At 37.9% G+C, this 18,868-nt stretch overlaps 1 long non-coding RNA gene across 1 annotated transcript; it reads left to right on the forward strand.

The window, feature by feature from the left end:
• The first annotated feature begins 1,642 nt into the window (after nt 1-1,642).
• Nucleotides 1,643-10,550, forward strand: LOC139702452 (uncharacterized). The gene is made up of 3 exons (XR_011705082.1): nt 1,643-1,990; nt 9,730-9,848; nt 10,290-10,550. It is a non-coding gene; the product is annotated as an uncharacterized lncRNA (long non-coding RNA).
• Nucleotides 10,551-18,868: the final 8,318 nt, after the last annotated feature.

Genomic DNA, 18,868 nt, shown 5'->3' on the forward strand with positions numbered 1-18,868 from the left:
TCTTTTTCTTTTTTAATTTTTTTTTTCATTTTTGTATTTTGGTTTGGTAAATTTCTCTGAACTTATCTTCAGGTTCATGAATTCCATTTTTATCCATGTTAATAGAAAAAAATTACTGAATAGATCATCAAAAATATTCTTCATTTCTGTTATATTGTTCTTGGTTTCTACCATTTACTTTATTTATTTTTTTAAATTATTCTTATTTTTTAGTTGTAGGTGGACACAATACCTTTGTTTATTTTTATGTGGTGCTGAGGATCCAACCCAGTGCCTCACACATGCTAGGTGAGTGCTCTACCACTGAGCCACAACCCCAACCCCTACATTTACTTTTTATTCTTTCTTAGAGTTGTACCCTTCTGCTTATATGACTCATCTGTTCTTTTTTTTTAGATATGCATGACAGTAGGGTATATTTTGAATGGTGCAACCCATTACAATTTTGATCCCATTCTTGTGGTTGAACATGATGTGGAGCTATACTGGTCATGTATTCATATATGAGTATAGGAAAGTTATATATTGAATGCTTTGAATTTTTCCATTAAAAGCCTTAACATATGAATATAAAATAACATATATAAAATATAAAATATTTTATATAACATATAAAATAATTATGAATCATAATTATTTTAAATTTTCTGTGTGTTAATTCTGGGATTTTGTGTTTTAATGATTTCTTCACATCTTCAGAATGTGTTTTTTGTCTTGTTTTAGCAAGCCTCAAAATTTTTCCTTTAGGTGAAAGGCAGAAAATGACATGCTACACTTGTAATTCCAGCGACGGGAGACTGAAGTAGGAGTATTGCAAGTTCGAGGCCAGCCTCAGCAACTCAGTGAAGTTCTAAGCAACTTAGTGCGATCTTGACTCAAAAAATAAATAAATAAATAAAATAAAAAGGGACTTGGGATGCAGCTCCATAGTAAAGTGCCCCTGAATTCAATTCCCAGTACCAAAGGAAAAAAAAGAAAGAGAATTACATACTCAGTAATAGGAACTGAGGTAAATAGGCCTTTCATGTGAGAGTTTGTGTTTATCTGGTTCAGAGTCAGCTTGTAGTTATAGACAATAGACTTCAAATTCCTCCATTGCTTCCCCTGTTTTTAGTTACTCTGTTATGTTTGGGTTTCCCTAAGAACTCCTCCTCACATAGCTCTTTCAGCCGTAATATGATGTCATTGACCAGAGTCTTGATGTAGGAGTAAGTCATGGGGGTGTGGGAGTATTCTATAATCCCATGAGTAGATCTCAGTTTTCAATGGGTTTGTGTCCCTGGGCTATGGCTTTTAAAGTTTTGTGAGTTTTTTTCTTTCTTCTTCTTCTTCTTCTTCCTTTTCTTTCTTTTTTTTTTTTTTTTTTTTGTACTGGGGATTAAACCCAGGGGGGCACTTAACTGCCCACGGAGACACACCCCAGCTCTTTTAATTTTAATTTTTTATTTAGAGACAGGGTCTCACTGAGTTGCTTAGGGTCTCACAAAGTTGCTGAGGCTGGCTTTGAACTTGCTGTCCTTCTCCCTCAGATTATAGTTGTGTACCACCACACCTGGCGTGTGTGTGTGTGTGTGTGTTTTGTTGTTGTTGGTTTTTGGTTTTTAGCTTTTTTTCCCTCTCTCTTTTTCCTTTTAGGTGGGAGAAGAAGACTAGAGGATATGCAGCTGGAGAAATACCCCTTTCTCAAGGAGGATAAGGCTCTGGGACAGACTTTCCTCTGGGTGGCTTGTGTTGTAGAGAAGGCTTTTGGTGCATCTCATGCTCATCACACTGCTAGAGCCATAAGAGGATTTTTTTTTTTAAATCTCTTTGTTGTGAGTACCTGGTGAAATTTCTGGAGATAAAACCAGAAAAATGTGCTCCCCACCCACAGATGACAGCCTCCAGGAATTTCTCACTCTTAAGCCAGTTCCCAACCTTCAGCCATTCATGCAGATGGTCATCCAGTATCTCTACCAGCTCTGTTAGTCTCTGCCAGCTTCTGCTCTGGGTAAGCAGATCCCAGTGACTTCTTTCTTCTGTTTATTCCCATTTGGACAGTTGGCGATCTCCAAGAAGTGCCTTCGAATTCACAATCTATTCGGCAATTTCTTATTGCAAGGATGGGAATGCTGATTTCTAAGTTCTTTACCCTTTGGAGCTGAAACCAAAGCCACCTCATTCATATTTTAAAATATAAATTGATAGACCCAGGAAGTAGCCATTCTGGGTAGACTTAGAAACTGAAGATCAGTGTAGTTAACTGACTTTCCCAAGTTCTGATGGTTAGTAAGCTGGGACCAGGGTACTTCAGCCTCATTCTTCTCCTTCTCTATTCCACGGGTCACATTTCCTCCTGCAGATCTTCACATATAAATGGAAGAAATTATGTCATGTGGTTCAGTTTGCTATCCAGAGCAATCTAGCTACATATAAATTATTTCTGGGTCTGCTTTTAGTAGGTAAAAGATAGATAGTCAGACACAGATGGTGGGGGTGGAGGTAAGATAGAGAGAGAAGGATGAGGAGGGGTAAAGGAAGAAGAAAACTTTAACCCTTATACATAGACTTTCTAGTCTGTGGGCCTAAGAAAGATTCTATTCTCTATCTTTTCCAATTTACATTAATCTTATGTTTGAGAGAGATTTTTCTGATTACTTTGCTGACACCACATTTTCCCTGGATTCACCGTACTTTCAGGAGCTGGAGTTGGGAGGGGAGAGGAAAGATAAGGTGATGTCATCTGATTCTTTTCCTCCACTTCTTACTAGCTATGTCTGACCTTGGGCCAGTAGCCAAACTTCTCTGAGACACCTATTCTCCTCAATAAGATAATTCAACTTTCTTTTGTAAGAATCAAGGATTTTAGGTAAATATGTGTTAAGAGTCTGTAAACAAGTCAAAATAACACCTGGCATTTTGCCAGGGGAATGTTAGAGTTCGTAAACAAGTCTGGATGGTGCCTGGCAAAATGCCAGAGGGAGTGGTTTGAGAAGTAACAAAAACAAGCCATTAAGTGTGGAGATTCCTTATTGGTTGACTGATGTATCTAGTTTATGCTAATTAGATAAGCTGTGTGGAATGTATAAATACTGCTCCTGTCCTGCAATACACGGCTCCCTCTCCTGCTGTATCAACTTACACAAGTTATTCGTCACCCCCCGGTTATTTTGCTGCAGCCAGCCGGCCTTCGGCAAATATGTGATACATGTATTAAAACTTATTGTTGTTACTTATTGTTATTAGCTAATATTAACATTCTAGGCCTTACCTTTGTACAGTTTCTGGTGGACACATCTCTGCAAGAATAACCTCCTTCATGCAAATGTGATCCTGAGGACACCTTATTTATCCCCCTCATCTACCAACTCCGACCCTTCCATTTTTAAATCCTCTGGTAAATGAGGACTTTTCAAATTGATTACTGTATGAGCCTGCTAGGGCTGTAATCACAAAATTTGACACCTGGGTAGTTTATACAATAGAAGTTTATTTTCTCACAGTTCTGGAGGTTGGAAATTTGAAATCAAGTTTGAGATCAGCCCTGTTGGCAGGGTGGGTTCTTCCTGAGCATTATGAGGGGAAGATCTGTCCCAGGTCTTTCTCCTGGACTTGTGTGTCCTCACATGGTGTCTTCTCTCTATGCAGATTTTTTTTTTTTAAAGAGGCATGGTCTATATTGGGTTAGGGTGAACCTCAATGACCTCCTTTTAACTTTAATACCTTTGGACCTGTCTCCCAATTAGGTCACATTCTAAGATAAGCAGAGTTAGGACTTCAAAAAAAGAATTTTTTGGAGGGGGACACAATTCAACCTCTAACAATGACCTTGCTACTATTTCTTCTGTGCTACGACTGCCCATTTTTCTTTCTGTCAGTGCTTCTTAGTTTGAGAGCTCTCCACATCCCCTGTAAGACTCTATCACTTGCTCCACACACCTTTCCCATTTTAGAAGTTTCGTTCCATTTAGTCCCTGCCTTTGGGTTGTCATTCCCTTTCCTACTCTTTCTTGATCCACGGAGGGGAAATTTTGTCACTCGCTGGCTGTTCTTGTGCTCTTGCTGTGTTTGTCTTAGCTTTTGAACAAATTCCAAAAATAATCCTTGCAACCTGTAATTTTTATCTCCACGTTGTCTTTTGTTGTGCTGTGCATTGCTGGAACCGTGACAGAATTCTCAGAGTAATTCCAAATCAGCATATATTCACGACAGCTTCATAAAGCTTATTTTATCCTTAGGTAGATGCATCTGAAACTTTGCCTCTCTCTCAGTTCTCATAGCTTTCAGCTTTAGAGCTAAAGCCACTTTGGGAGATGACATGGAATTCATGGATGAAATTGGCTTTGGGAAGCTTTCTTTTGTATTTGCATTGAATTCATTTCAATCCAGCCAATATGTTTTGAGCACCTTCGATGCTTTAAATCCTGGGCATCAAGTAATTCCAGAAGCTCTTGGTCTAGAAGAGAGACACAAATACTGTGATAAGTGATATTCAAATAGTGGATATAAAATGCTATGGGAGCTCCTGTTGTTAAGTTTTAGATTTTATCTCATTTTGGAGATTACTTTAGTGCTTTTAGATTTTCAAGTTTTATCATGGCTGTTGGCCTATGGTATCAGTGATTTGACTTGACTTCATGGTTTTCTAGTGTTCTTAAGATGTATATAAAAATCCTCCATGTGGACTATAGGGGCTTCTGCAACCTGATCCCTGAGCTTGGGTGATCTTATTCCTAGGATGATGTTTCCCTGCGATACAGATGGTCTTTCCATGAGTCAAGGCTGAATGTGCATTACTCAGTTCAGGACCTAAACACGGGCTGTTTTCCTGAAATTGCTTGTCCACCCCTCTTGGTCAACACCTATGCTTCCTCTGGCCTCAAGAATAAAATCCACTTACTCCAAAGAGACTCTGCTATATTCCTCTCTGCCCACCTCAATTAATTCCTCTGAATTATTTTCTTAGTCACTCTGTACATTTTTTCCACACTACTTTCAATGCTCTGTGTCTAGTTATTTGTGTGACTAGTTCTTTAATGTCTATGACCTTCACTGGATTACAAGATCCCCAGGGCTAGAGAAGTCTCTTTCTTTGGCTCATCCTTCTGTGTCCAGTATGGAGTCCAAGACAAAATGGGATCTGTTGTAATCTCTGCTTTTACTTTATCATGTCCTTCCTCATATTCTCTGCTTACACCCAAATCTCTTGCTTTGTGCCATAGTCACATCCTAAGAGCTCAGTACTCACAGCTTTCCTAAGTTCTCATAGCTTTCACATCCTAAGATCACTTGATCTTCTACTTGTGCGGCTCAAGATGTATTTTCCAAACCCCGTTCACTGGACATAAGTGACGAAATGAGTTCCTGTGCTGATATTTGTATTTTTCCTACTTTTCAGAAATATATACTCTACTGAGATAAACAAGAAAAATCATCTGAAATTAAGTTAACTCTTTGTAGGCATTATGCCTACAATAAGACAATGAGAAAATGATAGTACCTGTTTGGGATGACCTAGATTCCCCTCAGAAAGCAGATTTCATTTCATGCAAATTCTAAAAACTTATTGGTGTCTGTTTAGAGTGTTCTTGTGAAGATTCTGCATGAGATTCTGTCTGCCTCATAGTGGAAAAAAAGTGCCGTGGTTGATTAGCAATATCTATTTTGGATTTAGAGTTAGAGGCAGAACACATACTGCCCTTATCCTTACACGAGGACTAGAAGCTGGGCTAACTTACCAGATTCAGGAAGTGAAAACTATGCTCAGTATTTTCAGCAGATATTGAGTGAAGTGGATCCCTATTCCCATTCTTTTAAATTATGTATAATTTACAAATAGTAAAATCCACACTCTGTAAGTTAGAATTCTGGGAGTTTTCATGAATATAAACAGTTGTGTAACCACCACACAATCTAGATATAGGAGAGTTCTTTTGCTCTCCCAATTCTCCCATGCCCTTGTGTACCCATTTTCTTCCCTCAGCCCTCGATAACCACGAATTTGTTTTCTAACCTTATAGTTTGTTTTTGCAAGAATGTCATATAAATGGAATAAAAAACTATGTAGCCTTTTGAGTCTGTCTTCTTTCATTTAACACAGTGAATTTGACAGTCGTCTATATTATTGTGTGTGTATAAGGATAAGGGCTGTATGTGTTCTGCCTCTTGCCTTCATCAAGAAATCAATGAAATAGATTTTTATGTATCTACTTGCTATAATTTATATCTTGAATGCTCCCTAAAGACCCAGGTGTTAAAGGCTTGGTCCTCAGGGTAGTACTACCAGGAGATAGTAGGACCTTTAAGAGGTGGAGCCTAGTAGGAGGTCTTAAAAGGCCTTGCGTTTTCTTCCTTTCTTACCTTTTGCTTCTCAGCTATGAGGTGAGCAGTTTTGTTCTGACATATGCTCCTGCTATCATGCATTCCTCACCACAGACCCCCAAAGCAATAGGGCCAATAGATTATGAACTGGACCTGCAAAATGGTGAGGCTAAACAAACTTTCTCTTTATAACATTATCTCAGGGATTTTGTTGAAGTAACAGAAAGCTGACTAACATACTACTGGAAATGATTGTTGTATATATTGAAATTATAATTGCTAATATGCTTATAAATACAAAGAAATACATGCAAGCCTGGTCTTTTCCCCTTCTGAATGTCTGCCTGTCTATCTACCAATCATCTATCTATCTATCTATCTATCTATATCTCAAATTAAGTTATAAAACAAATTCTAACTAAGTGACGAGACATAGTGCATTCTAAAGGTGTTCAGAGGATGAAGAGGTTTTTGCTCACAGTCAGGGGTTGGTGGCATTTGAGGAAACCTTGAGAAGCGGTTAAGACATCCCTTTAGGAAATGTTGAGCATCCCTTGAAAACTTTCTAAGTGTTCTCTTTTGCTTTTGAGGTGTTCATCAAACCTTTCTCATTTCCAGCCCAACCTTATGCCATGCACAAGTAGGAAATGGAATGGTTGGGGACAGTGAGGCTTTATATGCTTTTCACTGTAGCAAATGTAGATTAACCATATGCTAGTTGTAAGATTCTATGCAATGTGCTCTGGGGAATACTGAGGTGAAGAAGACATGGTTTTACCACTTTATTACTTACTTGTTTATGTCAGGCTTCCCTTTATTCTATCCTGATGTTTCCCTTTTCTCCTTTCCTATTTTGTTTCATAAAGAATTTGAGTCAGTCTCTAAAACTCCATGGAAAATAAATCATTGGAGCAAAGAGATATTATGGACAGGATACCAATTCAGGAGTAAATTTACCTACCTCTCAGGAATGGGTGCTAAATTATTTAGAGATGGACTACAGATTGGGATGTGCATTTTCAGAAGATGAAAGTAAGTAGGGAAACATAATCAGTTAAAAGATCCATGTTGTCCATAAGATAAAGGCAGCCTAGCTGTTTAAGGTTTTCATCTTGCTGAGCTGAGAAAAATTTCTCCCTTGGGTCTTTGTAAAGAAAACACTTTTGATTCAAAGAATAACATCCTGGACTCCATCCCAGCAATAAATTCAAGAGGAAAGTTTGCTGTGTGGCTTCTTGCAGCATCCCTCAATGCAAGCCAATATCGGAACAGCAAAGTTCAATTCTGTCAAGTAAATTTGACAACAATCAGAATGATGCCATCCAGATATGCAGCTCTCTGATGGTATGATTTGATCCAAGGGTAAAATTCATCATTTTTAGAGAATAGATGACTGGCATGTCCTTCAGACAATCCTCCATAAATATCTATTCTCATAAGTGGAGTTTTGATAGGATTTAGACAACAGAGAGTTATCTGACAAGTAACTAGAATACATCTATTCACGGTTTCCACTAGGGGCCGATACACATATTTTGACAACGGATCAGACAGAAGGTAGGATGGGATTGTTTATTAAAAATCACAAAGACTATATAAGATGTGTTTGAACAAAGGTTAGTTTTCCTTAGTATCAAGGAAACATGCTAGACCTTTAAACATACTCTGTCATTTCAACCTTCTATACTATCCTTCTATTGTAACTTCTATTTTATTCCCAGTTGACAGAGAAGCAAACTATCATTTAGAGGAGTTTAGTGATTTGCTCAGGTTATAAACTTGTAAGTAATAGAGCCAGGTTTCAAAGACTAGGTATCTTTAGACTCCTAAACTGCAAAAATCTTTTACTTTTATTTGTTTGAAATATTTTTAACATAAAAATATAAGGTATAATATATTGAACATTTATGGTCTCAAACCTAGCTTATGTTATAAACTATTAGGAGTAAAGTTTATACCCAAATACATTCTTCCCTGATCTCATTCTCTTCTTCCAAAGCCCCTGTTCCTGAAATTGTATTCATTCATGTGTTTACTTTCTGTTAATATAAAAAATACCTTTGATAATTAACTTATAAAGAGTAAAGATATACTTTGGTTCATGGTTTGGGAGATTCCAGTACATATTTGGTTCCATGGCTTTGGGCCTGTGGGAAAGACAGTACATCATGGTGGGGACATGTGGCAGGGTCACCTCATTATCCAGGAAGCCAAAGAAAACAAGGAAATTTCCTAAATTTGCTGCAAGGGCATGCTCCCAATGACCTAAGAGCCTTCCATTAGGCCCCGCCTCCTATGAGCACTATCTGGGGACCAGGTCTTTAAGAAGTGGGACCTTTGGGGAGATGTTCAAGTACCAAATCATAGCAATTTTCATGACCATTTTTTATATTTATCTATCTCTATGCCCATATCCTGAGACTATTTGTGAGGTTGAATTTAAAGATGGTAAACTAATTAATCTGGTGGAGGAAATTTCAAGGCAGCTCAGCATTCAGGCAGTGGCATGAATATTGCTGGTGGCTTTTAGCCAAGTTTACTATAAGAGTCAGGAGCACAAAGCTGAGCCGAAAGATTTTTTAAAAATTGCAGTTCGGCCAGAAAAGTGGCAGTGAAACTCAGGCTAAGGAAGTTGTGTTTGTTAAAGAGATGTTATGAACTGAACAAAGAGACAATAGGAAAGATGGCTTGAGGGCATTTTAGGGATTGGCAATATCACACCCATCTCAGGTTCAAGGTTAAAAGTAAAAATTCCTTTGAGTAGAGACCCTGGGGGCACCATGCTTGCACAAGGGTACCTAGGAAGTTTTTTCCCTGTGCTCACCCACCTGGGCACTCAGAGGCTGCTGCAGCTGTGGCCCTAGAAGGCTTGGCTACTGCTCAAGAGGGTGGCAGACCATGGCATCAACCATATGATCCTGGTTCTGCAGGATGGCAGGATGGTGGAGTTAGGGATTCATGGAGACTTCCATCAAGATTTCAAGGGAAGGCCTGGGAAGGCCGGCAAAGTGTTGTAGCATTGGAGTCCCTGTGGGCTGTCCCTGTTGGAGCAATATGTGAAGATGGCGAGAGGGAAGCTGAAGCTTTAGGAGAGACTCCTGAGATTAAGATATATCAGTAATAGGGTGTCTGCTAAGGAAAGCTGCAGGAATTAAAAAGAAACAAGCTAAGAGAGAGGCTGCACGGTCTGCAACCAACATGGCCACAGAGGCAGGGCTACACAAGTCCTTTGGAGAGAACCTCACAATGCCCTGTGCCCCAGATGCTGGATGCGGAGCTACAGGAAGGACTTGTTTGCCCAGTTGCATTTCAGTCTTACTCTGGTCCCATTCCTTCTTTCTTTGTTCCTCTTTCTCCCTTTTGGGATGGGAATATTTACTCTGTGCCATTATATGTTGAATATATGCAACTTGCTTTTGTTTTTTACAGGGGATCACCCTGAGAATTTCCCTTGAGTCCCAGGAGAGACTTTGGACTTGGACTTTTGGGTCATGCTAAAACCCAAAACTATGAGGACTCTTGGAAATGGACTAAGTATATTTTGAATTGTAAGATGGACATGAACTTTCAGAGGCTGGGGGCAGAATTTTATAGTTCGGATATGTGGGGTCCTGCAAAATCTCATGTGTGGCAATGCAAGGATTTTCAGGGGTGAAATGATTGGATTACCTAGTTGGTAGATTAGTTCATTAACAGGTTAATGGGGCAGTAACTGCAGTCAGGTAGAGTGTGGCTGAAGGTGACATGCTTTGGGGTTTTTTTATTTTGTTCCGGGTGAGCAGAGCTCTCTCTGTTTCCTGTTTGCCATATCTTGAGCTAGTTTCCTCCTTCACACATTGTCTGTCATGCTGTTCTGCCTCCCATTGGATCCAGAGCAAATAGGGTCAGCTGTTTGTTGACTGAGATCTCTGAAATTATAAGCCCCCAATAAACTTTTCTTCCTCTACAGTTTTTTTCTTCCTTATCAGTTTTTTTTTTTTCCTTAATAGAGACGAAAAAGCTGACTAAAACATGGGATGGAAGAAAAAATTTTCAACTCATATATCTGATGGAGAATTGATACACAGAATATAAATAGCTCCTATAATTCATTAACAGCAAAAGGAGAAGAAAATCCTTCAAATAATCTTGTCTTCAACAAATGGTGCTGGGAAAACTGGAAATCCATAGGCAGCAAAATGAAAATAAACCCCTAGCTCTCATCATGCACAAAACTCAACTCAAAGTGGATCAAGGACCTAGGAATTAGTCCAGAGACTCTGTGCCTAATTGAGGAAAAAGTGGGCTCAAATCTTCATCATGTTGGATTAGGCCCCGACTTCCTTAACAAGACTCCTAAAGTGCAAGAAATAATATCAAGAATTAATAAATGGGTTGGACCCAAACTAAAAAGATTCTTCTCAGCAAAAGAATCAATGAGGTGAAAAGAGAGCCTACATTTTGGGAGCAAATTTTTGCCACATGCACATCAGATAGAGCACTAATCTTCTTCAGGACATATAAAGGATTCCAAAAACTTTACACCAAAATAATAATAATAATAATAACAACAACATCAACCCAGTCAATAAATGGGCTAAGGAGCTGAACAGATAGTTCTTAGAAGAAAATATAAACTCGATCAACAAATATATGAAGAAATATTTAACATCTCTAGTAATTAGAGAAATGCAAATCAAAACTACTCTAAGATTTCATCTCACTCCAGTCAGAATGGCAGTTATCAAGAATATAAACAACAAAAAATGTTAGTGAGGATGTGGGAGAAAAGGCACACTCATACATTGCTGGTGGGATTGCAAATTGGTGTAACCAATCTGGAAAGTATGGAGATTCCTTAGAAAACTTGGAATGGAACCACCATTTGACCCAGCTATCTCACTCCTCGGTCTATACCCAAAGGACTTAAAATCAGCATACTATACTAATGCAGCCACATCAATGTTCACAATAGCTAAAATGTGAAAGCAACCTAGATGCCCTTCAATAGATGAATGGATAAAGAAACTAGGGTAACTAGGTTATATAAACATAATGGAATATTACTCAGCATTAAAAGAGAATCAGATTATGGTATTTGCAGGTAAATGGATAGAGTTGGAGAATATCATGCTAAGCAAAGTAAACCAATCAAAAAAACAAAAAACAAAACAAAGGATGAATGTTTTCTCTGATAAAATGGCTGCTGATTCATAACAGAGGTGGGGCATGAGAAAAATGAAGGAACTTTGATTGATCCCAAAAGGGAGGCAAGGATGGGGAGGGAACATGGGGCCAGGAAAGATGGTGGAATAAGATGGACATCAATACCCTAGGTACATGTATGACTGCCCATATGGTGTGATGCTATATCATGAACAACAAGAGAAATGAAAAGTTGTGCTGCAATTGTGTACAATGAATCAAAATGCAATCTGCTGTCATATATGCCTAAATACATAAATTAATTTAAAAAAGAAAGAGTTAAAAGACTTGAATACACATTCCTCCATAGAAGATATACAAGTGATCAACAAACACATGAAAGGATGCAGATCACTAATTCTTAGAAAATGCAAATCAGAACTGCAATAAGATACTACTTACATCCCCTAACATAACTGTTATTTTTTTTAAAGCAGATAATAAGTGTTGGTGAGGATGTGGCAAAATTAGAACCCATGTGCATTTCTTGTGGGCATATAAAATGCTGTAGCATGGAAAATGGTATGGTGATTTTTCAAATAGTGAAAAAACAATTGCTATGTGATTCAGTGATTTTGCTTCTGAGTATATTGCCCAAAAAACTGAAAGCAGGGACTTGAATAGATACTTATACCTACATACATGTCCATAGCATTATTTATAGTAGCTAAAAGGTAAAAGCAACCCAAATGTCTAGTGTCACATAAATGGATAAACAAAATATAGTGGCTATTATGTACAATTTATATTATTCAGCATTAAAAAGGAAAGTAATTCTGACATCTTCAACATGAATGAAAATTGAAGACATTATGGTAAGTGAAATATAGGTCTCAAATAGTAGATATAAATTGTATACTATGAGATACTTAGATTAGTCATAGTCATAGGGATAGGAAGTAGGATGTAGGTCACCAGGGGCTGAGGACAGCATGGAAGGTTATTGTTTAAGGAGTGAAGGGGGTCATCTAGGTAAGATTAAAAAGTTCTGGGGATGGATGGTGGTGATAGTTGCACAGCAATGTGAATGCACTTAGTGCCACTGAGCAGCACCCTTAATAATGGTGCATCTTATGTATATTTATCAAGATAAAAGTATATTTTCTTAAAAAACAAGGACCAAGCCCTTAGATATGAAAATAATATTGTTTTATAATCGATTTCCTTTTAAAAATATAGTTTGCTATCATGTTGACTTTTAAGTAATTCTTATGATCTAGAAATATCCTTAATTTAAAAAAATCAGGTAGTCGTCTAGAATTATGTTTCCTTTTTTATGAATGAAATACTTTCCAAAGAATAACACTTCTATTGCCAATAAAAAGACAAGTTCCTTTCTTATGCTCCACCAGTGGCTCAAAATCGTGTCATAATTTAGTTTGCTTCATAGCTGATCCTTGATTCTCTGGTTTGTGTTTTTGAAATTAAGTATGTAGATTAGTTATAGGATTTTGAATTTCATTAAAGAACAGTAAAGAAGATATTATAAAATATGTGTTAACAAAAAAAGGACAATAGACCTGATAAGGTTGTGAACTACTGCTCTAGGGTAGATGGTTGGGAATGGAATTTCTGATTATAGGATATGTACATTTTCAAATTTACTAAAAAGAGCCAAATAATTTTCTGTAGAAATTTTAAAAGTCATGCCATCATCGGCATTTTAGAGATTCTATATTTTTTCCATTTCATCACCAACACTTGTGATCATCATGCTTTTAAATTTATGCCAACCTAGACATACGATGTAAATTAGGTTCCAATGCTGTTTTTTTTTAAAACTATGAATAATTTAGCCCCACTAATTGAATAATTTGCTGTTCATTAATTCATAAGCCCTAACGACTATATATATATCCAAATTTTTTACATGTGTAGATGGTTCTGGGCTTTCTATTTTGATTATTCTATGAAAATATCAATGTCTTAATCACCATAGATTTATAATAAATCTCCATAAAAGTATTCATTTTTTCACTATTAATATATACTCCCTCCAAAAGTGGTCTAATATTTAGCAATATAACCTTATGGTAAATCCTTAAGGATAACTAGTTGTAAATTATATACACATATTTGAGTTTTAAATGTGAAGGCTGGAGGGAATCCAAATATATGGAAGCAAATCTGCCAAAGCTGATGAAAGCAATGAATATCAGACCTTTATTTTCTTTGTCTGCTGAGACCACCTATAGAAGTTGACACTGTAATAAGATCAACATTTAAAACTCTGAAGTTTATGCTTTGGTTGGTGGGCGGACATGCAGTCAACTTACTTATTCACATACATGAAAATGACAAAGTAAGGCATGCATATTTATTTTCAGTATTTGAAATTGCTAAGTGATCTTTCCAGAACCCATTCCTCATAATCGTGATGAGTGAGGTCCACTCATGGTGTCTCCTTGATATCACCATTCTAGTAAAGGTCACACATGGTCAGCAGTATCAATTGCTCTCTAGAAAGAGAAATTATTATATCCGCTTCTCTCAAGCTGATACATTGCATGGTCCACGGCTTGGTGAACAGGACAGAAAGACCAAATTCATTCATTGTATCAATTGGCTTTGTGCAAGGTGCTACTTGAGAATGAAGGCCAGATCACACATCTGAGAAGATCATGTTCACCGCCATGTCTGGGGTAATGTACATGTGGAGACAAATTTGACCACAAACTACTCAATAAATGAAGGATCAAAAGACTTTTGTTTTACTCTTAGGAACACTTAAAGATGCTTTCCTACCTTCATCCAAAAAAGGTTTAAAATAAACTGTCATATCCCTTCCCCCCAAAAAAGTTGAGAGTGAAAAAAGTTAGGGTAATCCCTGCAACATTAGTGCAAGGATAGAGAAGAAGGCTTAAATGTGCATTAAAGATAGAAATGACCAACATGGAGCTTTTAAAGTGAGTGGCTTTAGACACCCACCCCTCATATTGAACAGGACATAGTCAACACAGTTCTGTGTCTTTATTGATCTCACAAGATACTTGGGCCTGGAAAGAAAGTAGATAACCTTCTTTCTCTGAAGTTGGGTGGAGAATGGAGTTTCTGATTCTTACCATGTATGATTCTTATAGTTGGGGGTAAGGAGAAGTGCTAGTGTTAAGTAATCCATTACCAGTGATTAAATTTGCCACCATTGGTACAATTATTGTAGCTTGTTGATGCCTAACCAGAGAGGTGATCTTGCTTGAAGAGAAAGAGAATGCTCATTTGACCCTTGAAAAACAAATGGATTACTTCTTTAGCAAGTTTTATACACATGGAGACTGTTGCAATCACAATAATGTACAACACCACTTTCCAGGTCTCAATGTGTTCCCTGAAATTCATACATTAAAACCCAGTCCCCAATGTGATGGTATTAGAAGGATTGGTTTTGAAAGGTGATTAGGTCATGAGGACTCCATTCTCATGAACTCAATTTGGCCCTTTATAAAAGAGACCCCTGGAGATGTTAGATAGCCTCTTCCACTGTGTATTGATGTGCTGAGATGTCCTCCCTAAACCAGGAAGCACTCTCTCACCAGATACCAGATCTTCTAACACCCTCACCTTGGACTTTCCAGTCTCCAGAAGACATTTTTGTGAGAAAGACATTTTTGTTATTTATATGCTACCAGTTTATGGTGTTTTTGTTATAATAGCACAATAGGACTAATGTACCCCTAAAATGGAGTACATATCTGGATCTTGGAGTATTTGGAATAAATTATGTTTCATAGTAATATATAAGATGTTTTATAGTAATATAGTAAGATTTCATCTCACTCCCGTCAGAATGGCCATCATCAAGAATACAGGCAACAATAAATGTTGGCGAGGATGTGGGGGAAAAGGTACACTCATACATTACTGGTGGGACTGCAAATTGGTCCAACCACTATGGAAAGTAGTATGGAGATTCCTCAGAAAACTTGGAATGGAACCATCATTTGACCCAGCTATCCCACTCCTCAGTTTTTACCCAAAGGACTTAAAAATCAGCATACTACTGTAATGCAGCCACATCAATGTTTATAGGAGCTCAATTCACAATAGCTAAACTATGGAACCAACCTAGGTGTCCTTCAATAGATGAATAGATTTTAAAAAATGTATATGTACTCAATGGAATACAACTCAGCTTTAAAGAAGAGAGAAATTATGGCATTTGCCAGTAAATGGATGGAGTTGGAGAATATCATGCTAAGTGAAATAAGCCAATCCCCAAACACCAAAGGCTGAATGTCTTCTCTAATATGAGGATGCTAATTCACAATAAGGCTCGGGGCACTAGAGAAGAACAGCGTTACCTTAGATTAGGTAGAGGGAATTGAAGGGAGGAGAGGGAAGGGAATGTGGGGATAGGAAAGATAGTAGAATGAAACAGATGTTATTACTGTATGTATATATGTGTATATATATATATATATATATATATATATATATATATATATATATATATGACTGCATGACCAATATGATTCTATAACATGTACACTCAGAAAAATGAGAAATTATATCCCATCTATGTATGATAGATCAAAGTGCATAAATGCATTCTGTTGTCATGTATAACTAATTAAAACAAATTAAAAAATTAATTAAAAAATATAGTAAATGTATGAACACATAAAAGAATGAAACCTGGTTCTCTATCACCTTGCTTACTTGGATTCGCCCATTATCATTGTCTTTTCTTACAAGATGTTACACTTCAAGTGAAAACTGCAAAACCTATCTAAAGAGAACTCCCCTGCAGTTTAATTTTCAAGATTTTATCAAGTTGTCTGCAGATATTTTGGTAGTTTCACAAGAAAAATTGATAAGAAAGAACTTTTTTATTGTGAGAAACATAAACTTCACAAAAGGGAAATATATGATATGTGTTTTTTTTTTTTTCCTTTAGAACATTCTTACTTTTTAATCATTGCATTTGGAAATCTGCCTAGGCCCCACAGGAGTTTCTTACTGGTTCGTCTTAGCTAAAATACCTTTCATGAAATATAGCTATCTGGCCACTAGTGACTTCATGATATTTGTTGTTACTGATATTCATTACATTTGCCTTTCTGTGGTCATATTATATTACGTTGAATCCCAAATGCACAGAAATGGATTAGTGGTGACACACAGTGATTCACTGAGGTATAAAAACAGCCTAAAGATACTTCAAAAATAAAGAACCTGGAAATTGTCACTGTCATCCTTAAAAATAAGAAAAAGCTGGAAAAATCAACAACTTTTTTTGGATACATCAAAAAGCAGAGATCACAGGGCAAACTACCTAACTTGGGCTACTCTGAAATCTGGACAGTCAGGTACATCCATGGAGACTGAGTAACTGAGATCTGTTTATCTGGAACTGAGGTCACTGGGCCATAAACTGTTGGGAACATGTGTGTGATAACATTTGATAAATCATTGGAGGTTGAATGTGGACTAGTGTTTTAGTCAATTTTTCTGTAGCTGTGACCAAAAGGCCTGATAAGAACAATTTTAGGAGGAAAAGTTGATTTGGGGACTCACAGTTTCAGAGGTCTCAGTCTATAGATGGCTGACTCCACTGGTTGGGGACCAATGAGAGGCAGAATATCTGGCGGAAATGTGTCCCAGAGAAAAATACTGGGACTATGGCACCAGGAAGCAGAGAGAGCATTCTTCTCACCAAGGACAGAATGTAAACCAAAGGACATGCCCCCAGGAACCCACCTCCTCCAGCCACAACCTACCTGCCTACAGTTACCATCCAGTTAATCCCTATCAGCAGATTAATGCACTGATTAGGTTAAACCTCTCATAACCCAAAATTGTTTCACCTCTAAACTTTCTTGCATTGTCTCACACATGAGTTTTTGGGGAACACCTCATCTAAATCCTAACAACTAGGGTGAGAGTGATCAGCTAAGCGTCTCCACTCTTTTATGAAATTTTTCTGGTAGGAACCCTATTTGCTTTCTTATGGGGAAGATCCCACAAAGATCTCTTGTTGACCCTGCCTGTAGGAGGGACAGATCAGTCACTTCAGAACATACATGAAGTACTACTGAGAAACTGATGTGATTACATTTTTGAGAAACCAGCCTCTACCTCAGAGCAAAGCCTTCCAGAGGAAGGGGGCGTGGCTCTTGTCCTTGGAAAACCCCACAGAGCACTCCTAAACATATATCCACCCCTGCTGAGTTGTTTGTCTACAAATAACAGGAGAGATCTGTTGCGCCAGGTGTCCCTGACTCAGTCAGGTTAGGACTCATAGCAACCCCCTGGCAACCACCAATCAGCATGAGACAGGGAAATACCTGGGATGCCAGATGACCCCCTAGTAGTTTATGGTGGTTGATAACATGTTGGGAAACCATGCAGTTTAGCAGTCCACCCCTCATGGATTAAACCAATCAGTTCAAAGGAATCCCCCTCTTGTACTAACCAATCACCCCTCCCAACTTGTTCCTGCCAGTGAATGTGCTAATCAATGTTAAGAATTGTTCTTTGACTTTCCCAAGGTATGGAATGATTTGCTGTGTGATGGTGTGAGCATAGAGTATCCCCCCAAAACCTATAAAATCTCACTGGACAAAGGACCGGGACTCACTCCCTGGGACCCCTGCATCGGGAGCAGTTGTGAGTCCAGGCTCGAGCTTGCAATAAAGACTCTTGTGTGACTGCATCCGATTCAGCTCCTGGAGGTCTATTGGTGGTCCCACAAATCTGGCATCACACTACCAATGACAAAGGCAGATCTACAGGCAGAAGGGACTTCGCCGGAGCCCAGTTTTGAAAACTTTTTCCAGCTATGATAAACACACACACAAAAACAAACAAACAAACAAACAAACAAAAACACAACAAAACAAAACCTGCCCATTTTGGTCACCTAAGGGCAAAAATAATCAACACAACAAGGGCTTCAAGAAAATTGATTTAAAATGTGGTCAGGGAAGAGAGTAGAAGTAGGTGGAAGGTGAGAGTGGGTTTGTGGCAGGAGGAAATGATAGACCACTGGAAGAGAAATGGAAATATTTGTGAAGCCGTAACTCTTAAGATAGGTCGACTAAGAGACAGAGGTGTAACTGAAGGTCATAATATGACACTCTGCTGATCCCACACCCTACCACTACACAAATAAGTTTCTGGCATAACAGTGAATTGCGCTTGCAAGATTCAGAGTCTCTATAATGAGCAGTACACAGGAAACCTGAAAGCTAATAGGGAAGACAAAAATAAAGACATCAGAGCAATTTGAAGCCCCTAGCACTTAAAATTATAACAAGACCTAAATATGATCGAACACTTCTAGAGAGGTTAACATAAAAAACAAAACAAACAAACCTCACACGAAAGACTCACTTACCCCAGTTTATACCACCCACTACAACATGCCCAGCTTTCCAAATAGCCA

Source organism: Marmota flaviventris, chromosome 17 (genome assembly GCF_047511675.1).
Source record: "Marmota flaviventris isolate mMarFla1 chromosome 17, mMarFla1.hap1, whole genome shotgun sequence".
In the NCBI taxonomy this organism is placed as follows: domain Eukaryota; kingdom Metazoa; phylum Chordata; class Mammalia; order Rodentia; family Sciuridae; genus Marmota; species Marmota flaviventris.